Genomic DNA, 8,044 nt, shown 5'->3' on the forward strand with positions numbered 1-8,044 from the left:
TCAGAAAACTTCAACTACCTCCATGAGTGATGGTAACTCTATCATCAATAAAAAAGATGATACCTTCATAAATCATCAACAGTCTAACAACAAACATCTAAATCAACCTCCCACTAACGGTTATCGACAGAGGTACATGCCTGGTGCAATGAGCTGTAATCCAGTTAGATTTGGAAGTTATCATTTACCTCCTTTAGTGGAAAGTATTGAAGATTAAAGTGGACAACAGTTGTGACTATGGTTATAATTTCCAATTTCGCCTTCATTCAATCATCAACCTCTTATTTTATTACTTGATCACCTTGATATTGTTATTCGATTCAATTAATCTCTCTATCATTTTACGAGTTGTTTTCTTTAATTGATTAATTTATTAACTAAAATCAATGATACACAGACAGACAGCTGATTTTCCATTAATGGGCTGCTACATGACTATTGTTACTAATTGTTGATCAAGTCTCTCATCATGATCTGATTGTATTTAATTATTTCTTATTACTTTTTTGTTCTTCCCTTACCTATTTCTCTTTTTTTCTCAAAAATTCTTTGTATTTCCCTTCCTTTATAAAACAATCTGATCAACAATTGTAACAGTAAGTCAAAGTCGTTCATTTATCATATGATGGTTAGAAGGTAAGATTACCTTATCATCCATCATCTCCAATCATCATCACCATCATCATCGTCATCAACAACAACAACCTCATGTTATCATCATTGGTATAACCTCATTTTCAGCAGGAAAAACTTTGTTTACAAAAATTATCATCTACATGATACAGAAAGAAAACCCCAATGCCATTCCTACTCTCATGTTTATCTCTCTAAACTTGAAAAAAGAAAAAAAAATCTCTCTCTCTCTAATATGTATTTGTATCTGAATGATATTCAAAATTAACTAAATTGTTCAAGAAAAAAACAACAAGAGAACTTGAACAATTAACTAATTGTTTGTAAAATTTGTAGACAAAACTACATTAAAAGTGCCAAAGATTCAAATTAATCACTTTAATCAAGAAAATGTTTTCATTTAAACGTGTTTATAATTAACTTGAAATCATTTCCACCTCCATGATCACCTCCACAACCAAACAATCAAATTTAATTGTGACAACAATTGATTAGTTTTTACACTGGAACAATTAGTGAAAACTAATCACCATCTCTATAAAAGGAAAAAGTTAATTATTAATTAGTCTATTCTAACCTGATCTGATTACCTTATTAACTTTATTAATCAACTAAAAGATTATGATTAAAGTAAATTGTTAAGGTAAACAGATGATCCGAAAGGATTAACATTGATTGTATTTTAATTATGTTAATTGTTGATCGGGTCAAACTAATATGATAATGATTAAGGTAAATTGCTGTTTAAACTGTATCACAATTAAAAGGTTAACAAAAATGTATGTTAATGATTTGGTTATTTGATAAACAACAATTTAACTTGATTAACTTGCTAATAATTTATTTCTTAATCATAATGTTGATGGAAACGGTGATGAAATTGATGAGATTGATTAAATAATCATAATTAGTTGATTGTCGATGATTAAATTTACGTCACTTGAAACAATTAACTTTTAATGTATAACCAATCACATAGAGTTTGGGTTACTATTTGTCCCTGAGTTTAATTGTTAACAATCAGTTTAATTGTTTCTATGTGTGTGAACATGAACTTACAATTAATGATTTACAAATCAATGAATGAATTAATTAATGGTGATTAATTGTGATTGTCATTTTCAATCATCGTGACAATCAACATTGTCAAATGTAAATAGTAAATAGTATTAACAATTAGATAGGAAAAAGTTAATTGAGAAAAAATCTTATAATCAACTCGTGTTTGCTTTTAATTATTATCTTATAATCAGTTAATTATGATTAAGCTTGACAAGTACAATCATAATTAGTTAGAAATGATAATTAATTGTGAGTAATTTTAATTGTCATCGACATTTTTATTGATTGTAAATCTTATATTCCCAATGGTTGTTGTTATAATAGAAAGATATTGATTAATATTAATTGCGACAATCTAATTGATTGTCCAATGGTCAATTTTAATTGACCATCTAATGGATTAATAATAAGTTAATTGTTGAAATAAATTGTTCAATTTGAACGGGAAAACCTTATTGATTTTAATGTTTATTTATTATGAATATAAATTGTTGTTGATTGCGATTCAATTGCAAATCAGTTAATTTAATCAGGACATTGATCTTATTGATTCAGTTTAATGGTAATTGATTAAAGATGATGACCAATGTCAACAACCATTGACAATTAACTCTGATAATCAAAAATAATTAACTTCTCAAATTTCAATGACAATTAAAGATGAAGACTTTTACATTCAATTACAATTAATTACTAATATTAACTCTGATCACAATTAGAATGATGAATGAAAAGGTTTCTCCAACAATTAATATCTTTATATGTGTACAATTAGTTAATTGTTCCTTAATCTGGTTTCTTAATTAGGCAAAAGAAAAGGTAACAATTAACTTTTCCTTTTGTTTGAAAGTTTCGTTGACATTAATTGTTTATATTTAAATTAAATTGCAAACAAAATAAATTAGATTCCCGAAAATTGTTATGACGATGATCACATAATACAATTAATTGTCGTATTGTTCAATATGTAATTAAGCAATTTAGCTGTTTAGTTAACTAAATTGTTGGTACATATTAAATAACATTTCATGAGTATAAAGCAATTAACTTGATTATTATGGTTAAGATTTATGATTAAACGTTAATCAGCCAACAAAGAAGTTGATTATTTTAATTCACTACAATCAACTTGAAACAATCAAGAGACTTTAACAATCAAATTGTAATTTAATATTTTATCAATGGTTATGACTGTTAATCATTGATTTTGATTAACTTGAAAACTTTCATTTGATTTTTCATTCATCTAATTGTTAACAATTCATTCATATTTATATTTGATAATTAACTCATGATAATGATTGTTAATAGTTGACAGATTCAATGATTGTTTGTCAACATTAATCAACTTGATTGTTGTAATTTGAGTGTGAAACCAAATTAATCAAGAATACAATTATTAAGAGTAACATTAGACTCTAATTGTTGTTGATTAGTTGATTATCGTAAATTGTTTTTGATTACAATCCATAGTAATCACTGTCAATTATTATCATTGATTAACGATGATCGGTGATTTAATTATATGATAAAGTTAGAAACTTTGTCAAACTTGGTTAATTGTTGTAGTTTATCAGTTAATTAGTAAATTATTTCATATTATTTGGCCTCTAAATTGTTCATCATCATCATCATCATCAACCAATGATGCTGATTGTTTGCAATTTATTGTAAATAAATGATGAAGGACATTTAATTTACTATCGTCATCATCATCAACGTTAATCACTATCGTCATCAATTTAATTATCATGTCAATTAATGAGATGGACAAGAAAATATTTGTTAATTTTAATTTCTGTTAAATCAACAACAAATGACCTCCTTTGATTTAATTAACTATAATTAACTTGACTAACCAACTAACTAGTTTAATGAGTGAATTAAGATGTAAGATCAAATTCACAAGTTAATTAAGGTCATCGTGTTGATAATAATTAACTTAATTGTCTGTTTTATGTCAATGAAAATATGAAACATCAACAATTAATGATTCAAGTGTTGATCATTTGTATATTTTTTTGTTAGCAAATTGTCACAATTAATAGTTAACAATAGGGTTCATTTTGGACACTATTTGATTGTGATGATATTATAATTAATTTTGATGATTTCAGTTAAATTGGATTTACCTGAAATCATTTAATTAATGATTTACCTTTTCCTGGAACCTGAAATCTACTGAATAAATTGTTAGTAAAGTTTCAATTCAATTTGATGAAAAATAGATTAATATTCAAATGGTTATATATTATTGTCAACTAATAGCTGTTAATTAGGACTTTAATTGTTGTCTGGTTATGTGTTGAAATGGATAAGTTAATTTGTCCATTGATAATTGATTAATACGTTTAGTTGCGGTGGTTAATTGTCACAGTTATGGTTTTGAGTAATAACTTGCAAATGTTATTACTCTCTGTGTTAATTTATACCTGGTTGACTAATAGATTAGTGGTTAATTGTGGCCGCAGTGGTGGCGGGGGTGGAAGTGTACGGAGCAGCGGCCAGCGATCAACGAAATCAACAGGTAGTCGAGTGAATTACATGCCACCAAGAGCGATGGTATACCGACAATTGAGAGATCGCCGAAGAGGTGTATTAGTTAATCCGTTGATTAGTCGATCGATTGCCAGCCAGCGAACACCATTAGCCCGATTCGCGACTTTTTCTAAGATATTTTTCCCCTGGTTCAAAATTTTCAAGTCACCGTTTTGTCCTTTCAAACCTTGTCTAACCTGCGGGGGCAGTGGCGGTGGTGCTTATGATGATGATTACGGTCCAATAATTGACCCTGATTTATACCCACCGCTTGTGATTCCAAGTGCACCGGTAATTCCTAGTGAATCAACTTTAATACTTGATCATCATGCTAATTATTTTCCACCAAGTAATCAGAATGGTCAGAATGGTCAACATGGTAGTGGCCATGATAGTGGAAACAATAATAATCACCCTCCTGATATGGGCCACCACGATCATCATGGTGATGATCATCATGATCACCATCATGGTGTCGATGAAAGTGATAAAGATCATGGTAGTGGTGGTGGTGGAGATGAACCAGTTCACGATAAAGATGAGCCAGATAAAGACATGGGAGGTGAAGATCACGCGAGTGGGTCCACTCCTGATGATACTCCCGCTGATCCTCCTAGTGAAGAGCCTGTTGAACCTCCTAGCGATGGAGGCGGTGGAGGTGGTGGAGGTGGTGATTCTGGCGATGAACCTAAGGACCCAGATCAAGCTCCAGTTTCAGAGGAAAGTAAAAGGCGCCATATTAAGGTAAACGACAGGTCATTAGCTCGAGGATCAAAGAGTACACTCAATCGTCCAATTAAAGCTCGAGTGAGTAGATCACGAGGAGGTAGAGGTGGTGGAAGTGTGGGTAATAGTGAGTTAAGATTGATTAACAATGATAAAAGGAAATCAACAGTTATCATGGGGAATAGACAACAAGTTCCAACCAGGAATTATCGGTCATAAGCAATTAAACCAAATGTTCAATGGTAATTATGACAATCAGCAAATTAATTTAATCTCAAAATGTTTCAAACAAAATCTTCAACAATTAATCAATAAACTATTAAGATGCAAATTCAAAGTTTCTTCAGTTTTCCCTGATAATCAGCTGATCCCATCCGATGAAGAGTGAAAGGATTTTAAGATTTTAACATAAATCTAAAATTTCATCAGCTAATTGATTGACTTTCTACTAATTATAATTAGTGGTTTGATCTATTTAGTTAATCTGAATCAACTAATCTAATAAAATTGTCAAGTTTAATGATCCCTTAGTCTTTGGTTCAAGTGTATTTACTTTGAATTGTGGAAGTGGATTCCAAATTTTTTTACTATTTTTCAATCAAATTGAAACTCTTTGGCAATTCAAATCATCACTACAATTAAATCATAACAATTCATTGAGTTATATCATGAATTCAGTGCATACAGGTAATGATTGATAAATTGTTGTCTTTGTAAGTGAAAGTAATTGTTTCATATTATGATGAACCAGAAATTATATGTATGCAATTAGGTAACATCATCTGATTATTTAATATTCCTGTTAAAAGATAATCAAATTAACCATATTCAATAATTTAATTAGATTTCATCATTAATTATCAATTTTATCAACAATAGAGAGAAGAGAGAGAGAGAGAGAGAGAGAGAGAGACATAATCAATAGAATCTAATGAAAATAAAAACCTTTGAATCTTTGGTTAAAACAAAAAGAAACTTGAAAGGTTTAATTGTTGACAATTAAGGTGAACACACTACCATTAATCAATGAATTCTCAGTTAAGGAAGAGTAAAAGTTTAATAATCTCAAGAGAATTGATTTAATTAAGAAGAAGGTAAAGTTAGTTTACCTGCGAACAGGTAAAAGTGCATTGATCTGAACAATTGGAGAATCGAATTTTGTAAAATTCTTTTTCTCTATTGTTTAAACTCTCTAATTCTCTCAACCATTAGACATCTAATTTAATTTACATCCAATCAACTGAATCAATTTAAGCGATTCAATCATAACCTTGATTCCAATTAATCTGATATTTGATTAACTTTCCAATCAGAATCTTATCCATCTGATTAAGTGATGGAATCTTTTCTTTCTCTCTGTTCATTTTTCTATCGAACTTTTTTTTTCTATTTACCTTTTCCCCTCTTCGATTTCAATTTCCAGGTAAACATGACAAAACTTTCACCTTTCAATGAACTACAAATGAACAATTAACTTAAATTGTCAACAGTCAACAACCTTTAAGTTGATTTACCAAAGAGATGAAAATTAGAATACAATTAACTGATTTACTTTACTTCTTGTTGGTTAATAATTAATGTAACAAACAACCGAGTGTGTTAATTGTTACAACGACAATTGTTAACTAAGGTGGGGGTAAGTTAATTACTATCACAATTAATTTTCACTCTCAAATTATATAATCTTTATGAGGATCTTGTAGTTACTAGTATTGTTAAATTTGATTCTGTCTTTTTTTAATTGTTAATGATTAAGCTCTTGGGGTGATTCAGTTTTAACAATTAGTGAATTTAATATTATATAACAGATAATTGGATTCAATTGTAATTATCATGACTAATTAATTGGTGAAAATCAAGTACATTTTTGAGACAATCAGACATTTTTTTGCTTCCAATTCTTGGTAATTAACTAATTATTAAGTCGCTTGTTTCAGATGATTAACACAATTAATGTAATTTTTTGATATTGTGTAATTATTAATTGTCCAATCAACAAATTAACATGGAAAATGAAATAAACAATTGACTTTAATTGATGAAACAATTTACTTTTTACAATCAACTTCATCTTAATTTATTGTTAATTATTGATCAACTCTTGGTGGTTAATTGTTATCTTGAATTGATTGACATAAACTGGATTTAACTTGAATCACTTTAATTGTTGTAATTTAAATTGATACTACTTTTTTTCCTCTGTTAACTTTTTCCATCATCAAGTAATCAAACCTTAATTGTGGTTAATTGTTTTAATTACTATAACAAATGAATGTGATTCTCATGTTTCTCATTAAATTGACGATGATCATGATTTTCATGATTAATTAACAGTAAAATTAGTCAACAATTAACTTGCGTTAGCCATATGAAAGCCTTAATTATGATTACAATTGTTGGTTTACAATCAACTGATAATCATAACAATTTAAATCTAAATACAACCACAGACTAATTAATCAACTGGTTCGCTAACTTTTACGTTAATCAACTAAATTTAAAACTTTTCAAAACAATTTAGTAAATAAATAAATTACCATGTGCTCTTAATCAGTTGATCGTCTAGTCTATTAAATCACTTGATTTTAGTCTGGAAAAGTTAATTGTTACAATTAATAAATTGCCAATTGTTAGTTACCATAATAACAATCGTATTGTTATTTAACCGTTTAAATATCAATCGGTTTTTGGTTAATTATTACAACAATTAATATCTCCCTTGGTATAACCAGTTAAATCCAGAACTGAATTAATCTTAGATGTTAATTACAATCACAATTTGATAACAATTAATGTCTATGTTGATAATCCTCAACATATATTAATCATTTGTAACTTCCTTAAACAATTAAAGTAAACAATTTATTAATCCTCTCAATGATAATTATATTTGTTTCACTTTCACCTTAATTACCATTAAATATCAAAGCTTATTAATTATTACATCACAATGATTATGATATTTACAATTAAATCCACTGGTTTAGTTGATTAACTTTTATAATTAGGTTTTCAGGTTAATTAACCACCAACAATAAATTAAAATTGTTAACAATTTGATCGCCTTTAATTGAAGATAACCTAA

The sequence above is a fragment of the Panonychus citri genome, unplaced genomic scaffold (assembly GCF_014898815.1).
Source record: "Panonychus citri isolate SS breed McGregor unplaced genomic scaffold, ASM1489881v1 Contig00138, whole genome shotgun sequence".
Lineage (NCBI taxonomy): Eukaryota > Metazoa > Arthropoda > Arachnida > Trombidiformes > Tetranychidae > Panonychus > Panonychus citri.